This window comes from Nipponia nippon, unplaced genomic scaffold (genome assembly GCF_047370975.1).
Source record: "Nipponia nippon isolate SJK-2023a ecotype South Korea unplaced genomic scaffold, ASM4737097v1 scaffold_1, whole genome shotgun sequence".
Classification (NCBI taxonomy): domain Eukaryota; kingdom Metazoa; phylum Chordata; class Aves; order Pelecaniformes; family Threskiornithidae; genus Nipponia; species Nipponia nippon.
Window position 1 is genome coordinate 110069179 of NW_028262290.1, and position 17295 is coordinate 110086473.

General features: G+C 43.6%; 1 long non-coding RNA gene across 1 annotated transcript in view; it reads left to right on the top strand.

Annotated features, from left to right (window-relative positions):
* The window catches only part of LOC148057551 (uncharacterized), a 39058-nt gene extending 26948 nt beyond the window's left edge, over positions 1–12110 (top strand). The window contains exons 6-7 of the long non-coding RNA XR_015706701.1: positions 6352–6424; positions 10986–12110. This is a non-coding gene — a long non-coding RNA (uncharacterized LOC148057551). The remainder of the gene's footprint in view (positions 1–6351; positions 6425–10985) is intronic.
* Positions 12111–17295: the final 5185 nt, after the last annotated feature.

A 17295-nucleotide genomic window follows, 5' to 3' on the forward strand; every position in this document is an offset into this window, starting at 1 on the left:
CTGTGGCTCTGCAAAGAGCACTGAGCTTGTTCCCAAGAAGCCCATGCTCTGTTCCTGGCTTTCCATCCAGTCTGCTGTTTGGCATTAGGCAGCTCACTGTCCTTCTGTTTTTCCTCACACCCTTTACACATCTCATCTCTTTGAATGATGAACCTGTTGGGACTGGCGCTCTTTCTTTCGATGTGGCTGCAGAGTACCTAGGGCAGGGAGGCATCTGGCATCAGCAAGGGCTTTTTGAGTTGGTGGTTCCCAAACTGAGGTCTGAGGGCCTGCAGGTGGGTCTGTGAGCTCCCTGCAAATGGCCTGTGGATCTCATAGGCCCCGAATGTTGACAGGGCTGATTGCTATTTGCTAATCTGCAGGGAAAAAAAAGCCAGGGAATAGTTGGTCTAGGTGAATGCTGTCTTGTGGGCAGTAGCAACACGAGAAGGCAAAGGCCTGCCATATATCTGAAACAACAGTGTATGATTCTCTGATAAAGGGATGTATAGCTTTTGTCACATCCTCGTTGCTAAATTTAAACTATTTACTTCAAATTGGATTATTATTCCATTTAAACAAAATGCACAGTTGCGTTTATTTTCTAAAATCAGAGAGATGTGACTCTTTTTCAGGCCACAAAGCAATATGTATTATTATTATTACTATTATTTAACGTTCAACAAAACAGAGTTTTGCTTGCATTCCTATCGTATTCTGAAATAATGAATTCCCCTTTGGCCACGATAACTGTCTGTTTCATAGTCTTATAGATGTGTTTGCACTGGGGTATTAAACTCTGGCTATATTAAAGGAAAGTCTTCGCTTGGAGCAGGTTTCCGCCTGAAAAGGTTGTTCTCTTTAAGAAATGTAAATTACTCAAAGCTGCAGTTTCAGTTTCTAGCAGTCCCACCTGCCACTCAGGAAGTGTCTGTTTTCAGAAGGAATTCCTACGGGGCAAGAAATTCCCCACAGATTAGGGAGGATTTTTCATGTAAGACTATTTTGATTTGTATAAGGGACTAAAAGGCTATTTTTCATGTCACTGGAGAACTTCCAGCCAGAGAGATATTTTTCTTTTTGAGCTACTTAACTTGAAGGCATTCTTGTCCAGAAGTAGAGTTCCCAGGAATTGTCACAACTAAGTCTGTTAATGATGTAATTCTCCAACACTTTCATTTAGAAAGCAAGAAAAATAAAGAAGCTAGAGCAAACCCTCACCCTTGTGCCTGGGACATCTATTATCTTAAATATACAACTTAAAACCCAACATCTCAGTGGCAGCTCCCGTTATCTCCAGCAGGTCTGTGGGGCAGGTGCAGCGGGACGTGCTTCCCAAAGCCCAGCTCCCCGCAGCGCATGTGGCAGGGGGACTGTCGGACTATGAGAGCACGTAGAGGCTCTCTCCCTGATCGGTTTTCTAGTTGAAAACACCTTTCAATTGCATTGGAAAAAATAAAACCGGTTTGGCCTTTGGGAAATACTTCAATCAAAATCCAGAAGAGGGAGCCCTCCATCAAAATAAGGCTCTGAACTGGCTCCCGACCAAGATTAACAGAAGTTTCCACTTTCTCTTCCACCTGCTTATAAATCACTCGGTGGAATTTCTTGCCTGTCTTGCCTATTCTTTAAAGACTAACAGCTCACAGTTTCTAGCTTTAAACAATATCATTCAAGAGCTGACATGCATGTGTGAGATTTTTTTAAAACTCTGGCTGGACGTATCAGATATGGAACTCGGATCCTATAAAAGAAGGGCTTCCATTATCCTGCAAAGCAAAACATCTTTTTGTCCCATGCTCAGTATATTGTACTGCAAGTTCTGATTTTCACTCACAGCAAAGCCTTCCTATGCTTTGAGGAAACCTGCAGCGATCAACCTTGTTCTTGCTTGGCTGAAGTCAGTGAAGTTTGCTGTAGTCTTTGATGGCACAAGGAGCAGGCCCTTTAGTATTATAGACTAAGTTTATACAGGAATCTCCCTCGGATCCGCACTATGAGTAAATAGCTCTGAGCAAGAACCAATCTGTAGTATATCGAAGCCAAATGACCTTTTCGGATACTGTGCATGCTATTTGTAATGTCTGCTGTGCTCACTTTTTAACCTACCCATAACAGCCCCAAATGTCCAGAAGTGCTGATTGCCTTAGTTGCATCAGTTTCCAGCTGCTGAGATTTTGGCGCTCGGCTGATAGTCATTTGCAGATTTCTACAGTTTACTGCTTGTCCTATCACACCCTGGGTGTACTGGACAAGTTAGAGTAGGTTTGGGGTCCATCCCTCTGGTAACCAACTAAGAGTTCTCTGTCACATTTTTACTTCTCCCCCTCCCCGAAATGTCAAGGATAATCTGCCTTACTGTGGCTCGTTCACTCAATGGGAGTCTCAGATTTTGGCTGAGTTTCATATGCCTTCTGCCCCTTTACTTATCCAAAGTAACTTGTCATTAAAAAAATAGTCAGTCAAAACTAAGGCAAACAGGTCTTCAATTTCTCATCTAAAACGTCTCTCTCCTGTCTTTTCTGACCCTCTCCACTGCCTCCCATAGTCCAGGGTAAAATCTAGACTTCAAAATCCCTTTATTTTGTAAACATCTAGGTATAGCAAAGAATAGCTCCAGGGTTTGTATAATTCTCCCGCATTACTACAGTGCTCCTCCAGACTCAACTCCGGTGTGACTCACAAGCATAAGTTTTGCTTAGGAACTAAATCCCTTTAGCTTCCTTGAATGCTACTGAGAGAAGATGTGACAGTGACACTGCTTGATAGGACGGGATTTGAGACAGCAGCACCAAAAGGTGCATTGTATTAGGCAGGAGCAAAAAGATCCATGACTGTGGATTCAGTGGCTGAACTCCCTGTTAAAGACACCCTGGGCAACTCTGCCTTTTTTTTTTAATTTTCTTTTTCTCTCTTCCTTTTTTTTCTCTTCTCTTTCTCTTCTTTATGGGTTTGTGTGAAGCATTCAGCTTTTCAGATACCTTCGCAGGGCTGTTACTCTAGTTATCTGGACTATGTCCTCATCTTAATTTGTCCCTCGATGTACGTTTGAATTAATACACCTAAACATTGATTAGCCACTCTAGTCATAACTGTAAAGTGAATTTATTGAGATAGTTTAAATTATGTAGTGAAGTCTAACTAAAAAAGGAAGGAATAGGCTAGATTCTTGGAAATTAAGCTTTCAATATATTTGTTATTCTGTATTATACCTATGAGGTGAATGGTAGCTGCCAGTGCTTTATGCTGACACGCAGTGGCTTGTTCATGCTGTGTTGAAGAAGACAGTAATGTAAACATATTTAGAGTACAGTATATGTATGTTTTCTTGAGCTTTAGAAAAATGCATGTGTTTTATTCCTGAGCTGTGCGCTGTGATCACCCATTTCAGAAAAGTCTTCGGAGCGTATTTTGAGAACGGCAAGCACTGTGGCTAATTGAGTAAGTTATGGCCATCCTGAGGTCTGCGTGTTATCAGTGGGAAGGCAGTAGTGGAAAAGTTACTTCCCTTCTTGTCCCCCTGCCAAAACACAAGGTTAGACTGGCAAATTGCCTTCCCCATGGGTCTGAGTGCTGGAAGGTGAGATAAGGCTGTGAGATTTCTTTCTGTTGGAAGGTGAAAGTGTTTTGGTAGATTAGATACCTTCCTGCTGCTGGAAAGAGAGCTTGAATGGGAACACCAGCACCCTGAACCGGTGTTCCTGTTGAGGACACTTGCTGCCAGCCAGGAGGCAGACGGGCGGCGGACAACATGACAACTTACAAGCCAGTCCACAAGCAGTGCTCTGCCTTGCAGGCCACAGCAGTGTAATAAGAAAGGCTACAGATCCATTATTTTCACACTGACATTTGTTTTCTTTTTTTAATAAAACAGTGTAATTAAAAAAGATCCTAAATCAAATCAGTTCTATAACAGAGCTCATGGGCTGACTGCAGTTAATGCCCTTAAAATAACCCAGTAATAAATGCAAAAGTCTCCTACTGCCCAAAGACAACCAGTTAACTTCCTTTTATGAAACTGTAGGTCTTTTTATTAGGCTACAAAACTGTTTCAAACAAATGAAAACCAAATGTGTAAAAAATGTGAGTGTTTTTCTTTAAACTCGTACCAAAATAGTGTAAGCCACAGGGCTCTTCAAGCTACGCTCTGCCTCAGTCTCTCCTACAGGCTGGTTTGTGCTTTTGAGAGTGAATACAGGGCTCATCTATTGAGCAAAGCGCTGCATCGTGCTGTTAGATAGAGGATCTATACAGTAACTGCACTGGAGAGATTAAGCAGCCATTCAGTATGGAACTATTCAGAGTAGCAAACCCCGAGATATGCAAAGCATTATGCAACTCAGATTGGCACGTGTTGTGTTCTCCAGCCCAAAATAGTTGCTATTGTGGAGACAGGCTATTTTAATATTCACATGCAAAAGCTTTCAACATGTACTGAACCTATGTCTTGTAATATTATTCATTCTAGTACTAAACAGACATGACGCCAAAACCAGCCCTGCTATAAATGAGTGCATCTCCTATTGAGATCAATAAGAATTGCACTTGCTTACACCAGGGCTGAATTTTTGCCTATAAATTACAAACAGTTCCGCTGTGGATGGAAAATATATTAACCTTCTGTGAACATAAACCTCAGTGTGTCATCTGTAGGATTTTGCTTTTCAGTGATTACTTCCTAACTGGAGAACAATTACATTTCAAGTGGGAAATGTTTTAGCAACAGATCTTTGTGTACCGCCTGAACATGCTTGTGTCTTCGCCTTGGAGAAAACAATTCATGTGTAATGATCATAGTCTGGGCACTTAGGTCTTGAATTCTGATAAACTCCTTGTAAAGACTAAAGGCCAGGCTATTTTGGCCAAGAGAGCAGTAAATGAGACTGCAATAAGACATGTTACTACACGGAGCAAACCTTAATAAGCAAAATACATGGCTTGTTTTATTTCGTGTATCGGTGAGTCTTGTCTGGTGAGTTACTGAGTCTTCCAGTTAAACACTACTTCATCTGGCTCATATTTCAGTCAAAGGCTAAATCTCTGCTTGTGTATTTATCTGACCGTGCAGATAGTACCTGATGCCAAGGCCCATTAAGATACATAGGTTGTCATATCTCCCTGGGAAATGGAGAATCGGCCTCCTAAATGTTCTTAGTGCCTTTGGGCTGCACTGGATTTAGGAACTGGCACATGTTAAGTTACCAACTTTTAAATTTCTGTCTGTGCCACTGCTGCCTGTGAAATTTTTGCTGTATGTGCTGCATAGGGAGAGAGCTTTTGGAGGGTGAACAGCCAAATGCGTCTAGGATGTGGAAATTTCAGAGGAAACCATCTCATTCTTTATAGACATCGGGCAAGAGTCACACAGCGTGTGAAAGGTCCACAGAAACTTTTTGGGTTTTTTGGCTCCCCTTATGCTATATGTATAAACAAGCTGTGTGAGGTCCATGGCAAAAGCAAGTTGACACACAGAAGATAAGGTACTCTATTTTAAAAATGAAAGTCATTAGAGAACAAGATATTGCATTTGAGAAAAAATGGTGATCTTGCAGTTAAATTGTGTAGAAAAATGCGTATCTTTAAAAGGTTGTACACAGATCCTTAATTCAAAATGTTTTCTGAATATTAAGTGTTTAATTGTGCACTGTCTCAATGCAGTTGCTTCTTAAAGGAGTATAGATTATATATTCCACCTAGTCTTCTGTGGAATGATGTATGACATTTGGTCAAATGCATTGTGCTCTCAGGATAAATTATAAAGTACTTAAATGTATTTCATTACACATTATACTTCATCTTTAGGCAAAAATGTGTTTTGTCAAAATATTGATTTGTATTATCTGGGCACGTTGTATAAAATCCAAGACTGAATTTCATCTTCGGGAACTGTGCAATTTGTCTAACCATTCTAAGGAAAAGGACATCAAATACATATGAGCAACTGTGTTGGTGAAATGAATTTTAATCATGTTTATCATCCTTCCAGATACACTGTACAATGGGATTTGATAAATTTCACTCTCTAGACCTTAGTCCGATCGCTGATGAGATAGGAATGTTACAACGTCCCAGTGGCATCGAGCTGGATTCCTGCTCTTAATAGGGTGCTGATAATATAGACACTAGTAATTTATCTGTTACTTAAGAAAAATTAAATCTGATTCCATGAAAGGAGGAAAAACAAATAAATGAATATAGGTAAGAATTAATGTAGACACAGCCTGCAGAATAGAATTGGTGTCTAAAGGTTTTAAGGGCTAAATGTAAGTATTTGAGGGATTGTTTTTTCTTTCAAAACTTGAGAGTCATGAAACATGGAGTCTCTCTTTTTTTTCTTTTTTTTTTTTTTCTTTTTATTTAACTTTCCTACAGATTTTGTACGTGACCTTGGAAAAGTTGGGGCTGATTCTGCGCTGGAAGTCACTGGGCCGTATTCTACAAAGAGGTGAGGATTGAAACTGCATCCTTCCTGTGCCTCCTGTCTCGTCACCTGTAAAAAGATGACTAACGGTGTACTCCTGCCTCCTCGGACTGTGGCAAAGCTAAATCACCTGGTATTTGCAAAGATTCTGGTATCAAAAAATGTGGGCTGCTTCTGGTTGAATCTGCTGAGACCCTCAAGAGCGAGGGCTTTGCTCTGGTTGTGGGTTACCCACTAGAGGGCAACATCACTCCCACACATGAAAATGATGCATACGCTACTTCATCCAAAACTTGCTGAAAGCAAGAGCAATCTTTTCTTTGGCCTTTATAGCTCTGAATAAATGCAGATTTTTTACTATATTTCAATATTAGCTGTGAAATGAAATGGCAGTATGTTAGCACTCCCATGGCACTATTGGCAGCTAGCCTTAGAAAAAAAGCTTCAAAACCTTCCAGTGCTGGCCAGAAACACAATAGCAATTTTTATTTTGTTAGTGGTTGATACAGTGCTAATATCCTTAACAGCTGTGACTATGCAGTGCTTTGAGTGTTGCATGGCTTTGGTTAACTTTTATCACTTTTATCTCTTTGTCATGCGACCCAAGGACATTTGAGGTGCATGTCACAGGACCTGGAAAAGAAAGACATCCAGTGGATCCTGAGCTCAAGGAAGTCAGTGGCAGTATTTTCTTTGATTTCATGGGGTCAGGACTCTGCCTGAGCTTTTCCCCAAAGGCACTGGCTGCCAGGGCTCTGTGGGCAATCATGAGCCTTCCAGGCCCTGACCAGCCTCTACTCTCTGCCCATGGGATCAGAAGCCCCATTTCAGCTCAGCACGCTTGGCACCCAGTTGTTGCCCGACCTGCACTGTGGGCATGTCTATCTCTGACCTTGCCTCCTGGATGGACCCATGTTGTAGTCCTGTCTCTAGTCCTACCTCTGGCCTTTGTCTGCTGGATGGACCTTGGACCTGGCTGATTACTTTGCCTTGTCTGAGGCTGTTGATGGCACTCATTGCTATTACCACCTGGCTCTGTGTCATGTTCAGACCCAGTGAGGTCTGTACTGTGTCACCTGTGCTGGGCAACGCGTGGCTCCTGGCTTGTCCCCACTCATGGCACAGCCTCATTCATGCTGCGCCCTGACACTGCTCCTGCAGAGACTGAATTTATGCCCTGTGAGACATCCCCAATGAGAAGTTCAGTCAAACCATTTAGAGCACTTGAAGTGAACAGGGGGGTTATCATAAATCTTTGCAGCATCATAGGTCTCTGTAATGCAAAAATGTGCAACCCTGAAAATACAAATATTTGTATACAGCTTAACTGACTGCTAATGCAGCTCTTGCACCCACAGGAAGCTGGCTTTTTAGATACCCAGATCTACCAAAGAAATGGTTAGTCCTCGGCCTTACAGAGAACAACTTGAAAAGTGAAGAGCTCTAGAGGTCAAAAGAGCAAGAGGTCAAAAGAGAAATATCCAGATAATCCCACTTGCCTTTATTGTACTTGGAATTTGGGAAATCAGGTGCGTTTTAAGCTAATTTCATGACTTATTGCAGTTTAATTCCTGATGCTTGGATGCCTCTGATTAGCCAGACATGGAAGATGATAGGCCATGATATTTTTTGTTCACTGTGAGGCAAAAGGGGCAAGCTTTAGTCAGTTTTCTATTAAGCTTCCCCCTTCAAGCATCCAAACAACAAATGCAGAGAAACATGGGTATTTAAATTTGAAATTCTGTTGGTGGGGTAACAGCTTTCCCAGTGTACTTATCTGTAGGGTGACTATTACTTCAGATTTTTTATTCTCTTTTTCTCCATTTTTTGTTTAAGAACTACAACCCTCAGAATGATTGGGAATTTCTTTTGGATGTTGCTAATACGAGATGCGAACACGCGCGTAAAAATTCAAGACTGAGTAGTTGATATTTCCTTTGTGAGCCTCTGGGTCCCGTATCCGATAAGTGTCATGGGAGGGCTTTGTGGAATTCAGGTGTGTTTCTGGGTGATCCCTGCGCTAGCTTTGTTTTTTGAGTTGCAGTGGGAGAAGTGTCATTGTTCAGTAGCTAGTTGCAGGGAGAAACTTGTCCAGACCCAAATGGGAACTGCAGCATTTAACAGGAACTTCAGACTGAAACAGAGGGCATGTAAGATGCCGCAGGCTTGCCTGTTTGGTGTAACTAATGCTTCTTCCAGCTTCAGTGGATGCAAGGAGGCAAGAGGTTTTGTGTGGAACACGTACCACTCTGAAGTGAAAATGGGGAATTGTTTTCTAACTGAGGTTTGGAGATAATAGGTATAACGATGTTTAAATTCCCCAGTGGCACAGTTCTTCTGAGCGTGCTGGGATCTACCAGCCCAGGTCCAGGAGCACAATTTGCCCTGTGAGGTAGGGGATGCTCTGGGTGTGCTTGCACTATATAACGTACTGCAGTACCAGGAGAGCACAGGAAGACCTAGCGTAATTACTGAGTTCAGATGAGTGTAAAACAGCCTGTATTGGATCTCAGGCTAATGTGGCCACGCACTTTTGGAAGCAGCCGTGAGTGCAAACTAGCTTGTGTGAGGGACTATGCTGTATCAGTTCGATGTGAGTGTATCAATAACAAGTGAAACTGCTAAAAAGAGGTATTTTTTCTCTTGCCCCTAGTAGACATATCTCTAAGGTTGTGCTAATGCTTCAGACATTTATTTGGTTATATTTGGCTGGGTGGCTTTGAAAAAGAGTATTTTAGTAAGGAAGGTATTATTTATTGCTGCTCTTAGGGTTGTACCTGTAGATCCCTTTTGAGACAGGCACATCCATGGTTTTCTACAGCATGGATGCTCAGTGGGTAAAGAGGAGAATCACTGTGCCAGGAGCGCTCCTGGTGTAATCGCTGTGACACGTGGAGCAAAGCCAGCAAAAACTTGGGGCTAGGGAAGGGAGCAGGAGATCAAGGTAAGAAAATAGCTGCAGTTTAGTAAGATAACAAAGTTGACAGCTCACAATTTACCTAATGAATGAAATGGGAATGCTTCTTCCTGGAAGCACATGTGCTCTGGCTCCTACTGCTGTTTGTCTCTTGCTACCTTCCTTCCCAGTTCAAATAGTAGCTCAGCATTGGTCAAAAAGGACGGTGTTCTTCCCCGGGACGCTGCCTTTCATTGCTGTTTTGTGTCTCTCTCTTCCCCATTGCCTGTTATCCTGTTTTCATGTAGTATTAACACACATGATGGTGATTCTGGAATGACTTGTTTTACCAATAAACTATTGTTGATGTGGCAGGGACTAACGTGATTGCATTGATTTGTAAGTTGTACTAACACTTCCAGTTGGTGGCATAAATCAGTAGGTTTTACTCTTTTGGTTATCAGATTCACACGTTTCCTATTATAAACTTTTGCATAGATTTGCATAGATTGCTGAGTAGTGCATATGAAATAACCTATTTTAGTCCACTGTCTTGGACTTCATAGAGTATAAGTCCGTCAAGCACAGACTGGAAGCCCTTGATTTAAAACAAAAGTGCCTTCAGAGTATAGTCTCTAACCCTCACAGAGTGGATTAATTCATGGAAATGTTTTTTTTTTTAAAAAAAGGTACTATTTTACAGGAAGGTAAGTATATTTTTCCAGTAGATTTAATTGTCAAGATGTTTTTAGAGAAAATGAGCCCTTGCCACTACTAATGAGTAAGGCAGCTGAAATTCCTCTATACCCATGGCTTAAATTATTGTTCAGCTTTTCAAAGGGTTATGGCAGTAACAGTGTGCAAAGTATTTCTGTAAATTGTAGGAGGGTTAGAAAGTAAATTGTTTGGGCCTGCCAGTCCATGGAGAAGTTGTAAATTATTTGTAATAAGGGGGACTGTTTTCTGCTTCTGAAGTTGTTGCTATAAAAAACATACGGTATGGATGCCACATGCTACTAAGGCTCTCTATCACTATTTTGTATGGTTGATGTCTGTAAAACATCTAAGAAGGGCCTTCTGGTGATGATATCCTGAACACAAACCAGCACAGCACCGAGCCATAAGATTGTGGGTAGCCCACAATCTTTAGTTCTCTGGAGTGAAAACTGCTCAGTAAAATTTTTCTTACGCTTAATGCTGGCTTTAATTAACAGCATTATCAACGGCATCATATCTACTTGGTATTTCTATCATATGCATGAAGTCCATTATCCAGGACTGTTGTGCTCAACTATCACAGTACTCAAGTCCGTCTGGCATAACACATGGATTTCCTTTAATCAATTCTATCTGAATGATAGTTAGCTCCTTCCTCAGTATTTTTTTATAAACCACACATTTTCTTTTTCCCATTAGGAGATTGTTTCCAGCAAGTGTTGATAGTATCAGTAAGGCTGTAGTTACGCTCATAAATGAACAAGTCTTTCTTGTCTGCCTTCTTTCTTTCTTTCTTTTTTTTTCCTTCCTTTTTTTTTTTAGTGTTTTACTGTAGAGGCCAGCCCAGGACCATGCAGATATAGGCAGTGAAATTATTTTATACTCTTTTTACATTTTGATGTCTTGACTAATATGGCTCAAACCCATGATTTTTGGGCCTGTTCTTTTTTGTTACCTTTTCCTTTTGTTTAGTTCAACAGGTCAGTCTGTCCAGAGGAAGTATGATATTCTTCCTGTTCCATAAAATCCTCAACCTTACAGCTCCTTTCTAGTTTGTCGCTGACTCTTCAGGTATTTCTGCCTTCTGTTGTCTTCTGCTTGCAGTACCAAAATGGTTTCCGAGAAGATCAGATGAATACTGCTCTTCTTTAGCATCCGTCCAACTCTTACATAGAAATTTCATCTAAAGGAAAGTGCCAGAATGCTAATTCATATTGTCAGAGACATTGTTCCAGTACTCAGAAATAGACTCTGATATGCCATTCAAGACTCCTATAGCACAAAGCTTGGGGCACAGATGAAGAGAGATCCTCATCTAAGACACTGGGAGGAAAAGAAAGGAAGAAAGAAAAAACAAACTTAGGAAAAAAAAAAAAGTGGCAGATCCTGAGGCAGCTTGAATAATATTTGAGATGGAGATAGATTTTATCAGTGTGGTAAAATAAGTCAGTGTTAAAATTAATCTGTGAAGAAGCAAATTATTTATTATAACACTTATTTGGCTTTTAATGAATTTTGAATAAATATACTTGATTTTTTTTCAAGTAGTCTAGAAAGATTCAAAGATGTGGATGCAAAACGTCCACAGAGCTGGGCAATACTTCCAACAGGGTGCCAGTGATATTAATTATGAGGTTGTTAGTGATGTTTTGCAACTAACATACTTCTGCAGTTCCTGTAGTCAGATATGTAAATCATTTATAACATGTGGATGCAATTTACAGTTTATTGCTATGTTTGATTGTCAGTCTTTAATTCTACCTTACATTAAAGCCATTTCAAGCAATTGGCAGCGCCAAAGTTTTCCCTGATATGAGGAACAATTTTTGCAGGCATTAGATGTTTCTGAATCAAAGACTGGCATTTCTCAAATACATATCGTGTTATTGGGCCAAATCCTTAGATCTTAAGAACCCCAGATTTTGGGTGTGTTTGCAGTTGAAATTCTGCTCTGCATATATGGTTTGAAGGATTATTTGTATTTTTTCAGATTATTTCCCATTTGCTGCACAAAACTTCTGTACTGTAAACCCTGTTGAAAATGATGTGTCAGTGAAGATACCCAATTCAACCAATTTCCTCAAAGGACTTCACCTTCAGCAAAGTATAGTTCTTCTAATTCTATTTATTTTAATCTATTATTTATTACTTATTATTTGTTATTTAAATAAGAATATATTATTTTCCATTTATTTATTATTGAATAATAAATAAATAATCTATTTATTTACTGTTTAATTTTATTTATTTTAATTCATTTCTCTCTCGGATTCCTACCATACTGCCTGCTTAAGCATATCCTGCCATTTCATACCTGACAGGAAGGTAAAACCTAATGTAGAGTTAAACTGGCAAAGCTCCTCTGTAAAGTTCTTTCCTCGACAGTGAGCATGCTGTGTGTTTCCAGACACTTCACACTTCATAGCCATTGAGAAATGCAGCTTTTTGACAGTAGAATGGGTAAAAGGTCCATAAATGTGAAACATGAGTGTGTCTGAATGCTGCTGGGCTCCTTACCTTTTTACATTACTCACATGTGGTGTATTGCATATGGACACGACTGCGCAGCAGGGCAGCAGGGTCCGCAGAGCAGAGCAGGCGCTGTCCCCCGTGGGTAGGGTGCATTGCGGTGCTGCCAAGGAAGCAGGGAGTGGGGATCCTCCTTTAACTCAGCCCCTCTGGGGCTCATTGCCCCACCAGCACCCTGTGTGCTCATGTAGTGGGGCTGCATGGCGCCAAATCCATGTTACAGCTGAACTCTCCTGTGCCCCATTCCTTTCCATAAGCCCAGAGATTCCTGTGCCTGATACAGAGGCACGTCCTTTTATTTCCAAGTGATTCGTGCTTGGGGAAACAGGATGAAGTGAGTCCTTTACACAGCCTCTTCCGTCTCCTCAGCTCTGCTGGAGAGATTCACACAGACTGACACTTAAAATCCCTGGACCTCTTGAAAAGTGTGCCTTTCATCCCTCCCGCCCGTTATCTGGCTGACGTTTTGCCTCTGTCGCCCATGCCCTCTGAGCTCTTGAAACCCCAAAGAGTCTGCACAGACAGAAAGCAGAGTGTGGGCAGAAGACAAGAGCTTTGTGTTCCCCTCGGGTGCCCTGTGGGTGTTGCCACTGAGCCCTCCTGTGCTTCCCTGCCAGCCTTTACGCCTGCTCAGTTTGCTGTGAAATCCGCGGAGAGTAAACAATAAACCAGCACAACTTTTGTCATCTTGTGAGTGATTGGGGTTTAGCCTCGAGTGTGTAAAGCAGAATATGACTTCCAGCAAGTGAGACAAGGAAACAGAATGGAGACCTGGCAGGACATGAGCGCTGGGCTTCGCTCCTCGGCCTTGTGGTGAAGTGGAGGCTGATGTGCAGGCAGGGGCTGAGGATGTACCCAATGAAAGGGTATTTTGTTCTTCAGGACTTTTCCTGAAGGATTTCTTTCCCAGCAGCAGAGATCAGCTCGGAGTTATGCAAAGTTGAGGGGAAAATAATGTAGCAAGTTTTGAGGCGCAGCTGGAGCTTCAAAACATCTGTGTGCATAACTTCAGACCTCTCTGAAGGACTGGAGTCCTGCCTAGGAAAAAAATTATCTCTTTTAAAAATGCCTGTAGAGAGGTAGTCATTGCTCATATTTGCTGCTGAAGCACCCCTGCATTTTGCATTAGGAGGACATTTGCAAGGACTAAGAGGCAAGATGTACAGGAGAAAATTGACACCCGAGAAAAGAATAACTATTGCGTTTTGCAGCTTGCAGAGGAACAAGTGTTAGATAAATGCGTATGACAAACAGACCCTGTTTGATCTCTCTAAGAAGATTTGACAAGTCAGACACACAGGAGCCATAAATTACCTGTAATGGCAAAAATTACATCAGTTATAACCTTTTAAGCAGTTGTGCCTCATACAGCATCAATTCAGAGATAGTAATCTAAGGAGAACCAGTCTCTATACACGTTTCCCTTGTAATATACAGCTACAAGAGTAAGCTGCGTATGATTTTCATAAAATGTGATAAAAATCTAACGGTTCTAGGCTGCATACTGTAAACCCGTGCAGATAACTGGCTCAGACTCTAACTGATAAACATACTGGGCCAGGAAAACCATTTTTTACTTTAAAAAAGAAATGGAAGTATGATTGAGATGTCATGGTGTGGGGGTACTGCATGGGGAAGATTCCCATAATCAGTCATCATGTTTCAAAGACAAGCTGTGGAGCTGGAGGGCGGGGGGGTGTGGGGTGTGTGTGTGCTGCCAAATGCTGCGGAGCAGCATGGGGGGTGCTGTGCTCTTTGCACCCGTGAGACCTCCTGTGCCTTCTTTAGAGGATTTCCCTAGGGGAGTTGCTTTGCTTTGGTGCCTGGCTTGCAAGTTGTTAACGAAGGCGGGGTGGGAGGGCAGGGAGACACCTCCAGCAGATGCTGCAGTTAGCACTTGGGCACCAGGCTGACCACCGGCACCCGAGGAGCTGGCTGGTGCAGCACAGAGCTGCGTACGGCATCCGTGCCAGCAGGGCGTGATAGTGCAGGTCCTATAGCAATGACCTCTGCTAGGGGCTTGTTTTTCTTTCTCCCCTAATGGCAGAACTTGATTTCCCCGGGGGCCAGGAACAGCACGTGGCAAAGACCCTTTCCACCTTCTGCATGGCCTTGCTTGTGCTCAAGCGGCTGCTCTTGGGGCTGGAGGAAAGACTTCCAGGCCTGGCTTCGCTTTTAAGCAGTGCCTGTGCACATCTCCTGCTCGCACGGCACAAACTCGGCAGGTTGCCTCGGCTGGGAAGGGAGGCGATTTGGCAGTCAGAGGGATGAAGACAAGCTGATTTTGCTGCCGGTACCAGGCAGCCTTGCAGTCCCAGCAGAGAGGGCTGCTGGTGTTGTGGCTTGGAGCATCTTCTTTTAGTTCGATGGTCATTTTAATTCACTTTTGATTACTGCCTGTTACTTTAGTCCTAAAGGCCAAAATTCTTGCAAGGCTGCTTTCCCAGCAACTTCCCCCATGAGTTGAATCACACTAGGGAAAGCTGCCGCATGGGGTTTTTTTTTTCCCCTCTTAAAAATAATTTGTTTATATGGTAAGGAAAGCTCTGTTTGTACTGCCTTTTTGGGTAGGAAAGGAGGGAAATATACACTGATTCTAAGAACTGTAATTTCTGTCTCTGCGCTGCTTTCTGTCAGCGCGCTAACCACATCTTCCAGAATCCAGCCTGGGTGCTGGCAGGCTGCAGGCTGCCTCTGGCGGGAGCGGCCTGTGTTTGGTCCGGGGACGCCTCCACTCCCGAAGTGTTGTTGCTAATGGCCCAGTGATGCCATGACCCCCGAAAAGGTGCTAGCGGCCATGTTGCTCTCCAGCATGGCCCTGGGTTGGGCCCAGGTACTGGCAGGAGGCTGCAGGGGTCTCTGTGAGGGGAGGCGAGGCTGGGGTTGCCCCGCGCCGGACACAGCCGGTTCCAGCGGCCCCACTGCAGGGCCCAGCCGAGCCCCTCAGCCACGGGCGCGGCCTTGGGGAGAGCGCAGCTAAGGAGGGGCAAAGCGCTGCCCGGCGGTGAGGGAAAAGGTGTGAGGAGCAGCGCTGCGAGCCCCGAGGGGAGTCTCCAGCTGCGCCCCCTTGCAGAGATTCCCCTGGAGCCCCAGCTGGAGCAGGTGGATGCCTCCCGAGGGAGCTGCGGCCTGTGGGGAGCCCGTGCTGGGGCTGGGGAACAGCGTGAGAGGGCAGGAGCGGCAGAGGGGAGCTGGGGTGGGCTGACCCCAGCCCCCCATTCCCCATCCCCCTGCACCCCTTGGGGGCAATGGGGTAGAGGAGTTGGGAGTGAAGGTGAGCCTGAGAAAAAGGAGAGGGTGGGAGGAAGGTGGCTTAATTTTTGCCTCACCATCCAACTCTATTTTAATTGGCAATAAATTACATTAATTTTCCCCCAGTCGAGTCTCCTTTTGCCCATAGGCGATCTACTTGACCCACAAGCTTTTCCATCTTATCTTCTCCACCTGTTCTGTTGAGGCAGGGGAGCGAGGGAGCAGCTGGGTGGGCTCCTGGCAGCTGGCCGAGGTCAACCCACCCCAGGTCCCAGCAGGGGAATGAAGCCACGTCCGTGCTGTGTCCCACGCGGCTGATATGTAGGCCTGGTAAGTCAGGGATCGGCGCTGGGATGTGTTGCTGTAGCTGCTGCACAGGGCTGGCGAGGTCTGCCTTCAGGAAGGGGATACCGCAGCAGTCTTTCCTCCTGGGTGTCACTTTGAGGTCAGGTTTGAGGTGCTTTTGGGGTCCTGGTGAACAAACAGCTACCTGGTCTGTCATTTAGGTGAATCAATGTGAATTTTCTCTCTGTGAGTCATTTCACCCAATGCCTTTCACAGACAACAGGTCACTTCAAGCAGCAGTGCTCTCTCCGTCTTGCTTTCTGCCTGAAATGCTTAAATGATACTATGTGAGTAAAGTATCTGGTAAATAAACCCTGGGAGGGGTGCTGGCAGGTCAGCCACCCTCCTGCACTGGCTGCGGTGTGAACAGGCGATCGGGACCCCACATCCTGCTGCCAATGCTGGCTGCCCAAGGTGGGACTCCTGAGCCAACACGTATGCAAAGTATGTGCTTCATCCGAGGGATGCCCGGCAGTGTCCTGACTGCGCAGCTTTGAGAAAAGAAACAGCAGTTTGCTGTAAACTCTCAGGCTCAACTGCAACAAACCTGGAGGGATGCGATTTTAACCCTATGCCGTGGTCTGGCAGCTTTTTTGCAAAGGAGAGTTTTGTGCACCTCGAGTTTGTAACAGGAATCAAAAGTGCAGGTAGTTTCATACACTAAATTAGACTATTTGAAAACTTAATTAAATTTTACCTGCATTTTAGGCTGTGGTCAGTCAGGGATTGAGGAGAAGGAAAAAAAAAAATTGAGTATTAAAGGTGTGGTTGTATACTTAATCTGATCAGCACTGCACATAGAAACCTCAGTCACATCTGTGGGTACTTAGCTAGTTGTTGATTAGAAGAGCAGGATGAATGATTTGCTTCATTGTAGCTGAGAGAGGAGGTGGCCTGTACAGTGGACATTAATTTCTCTCTGTCACTCGTGACAGGTATGAAGAGAGACCTTGTACTGAACACAGTGAATTTGATTCTCTCCTATACATACAGACATGAAGCTGTATGATACAGGGCCAGTAGTTTACTCAAACTATCACTTTCTTGAAGCATTTATACTATCCCCAGCTGCCCTAAGATGACTGCTTTAAAACCAAAAAGGGCTCCAGATACCCCATGCAGAAAGAAATGGGTCGGCTCTAAAACTGGCTGGCTG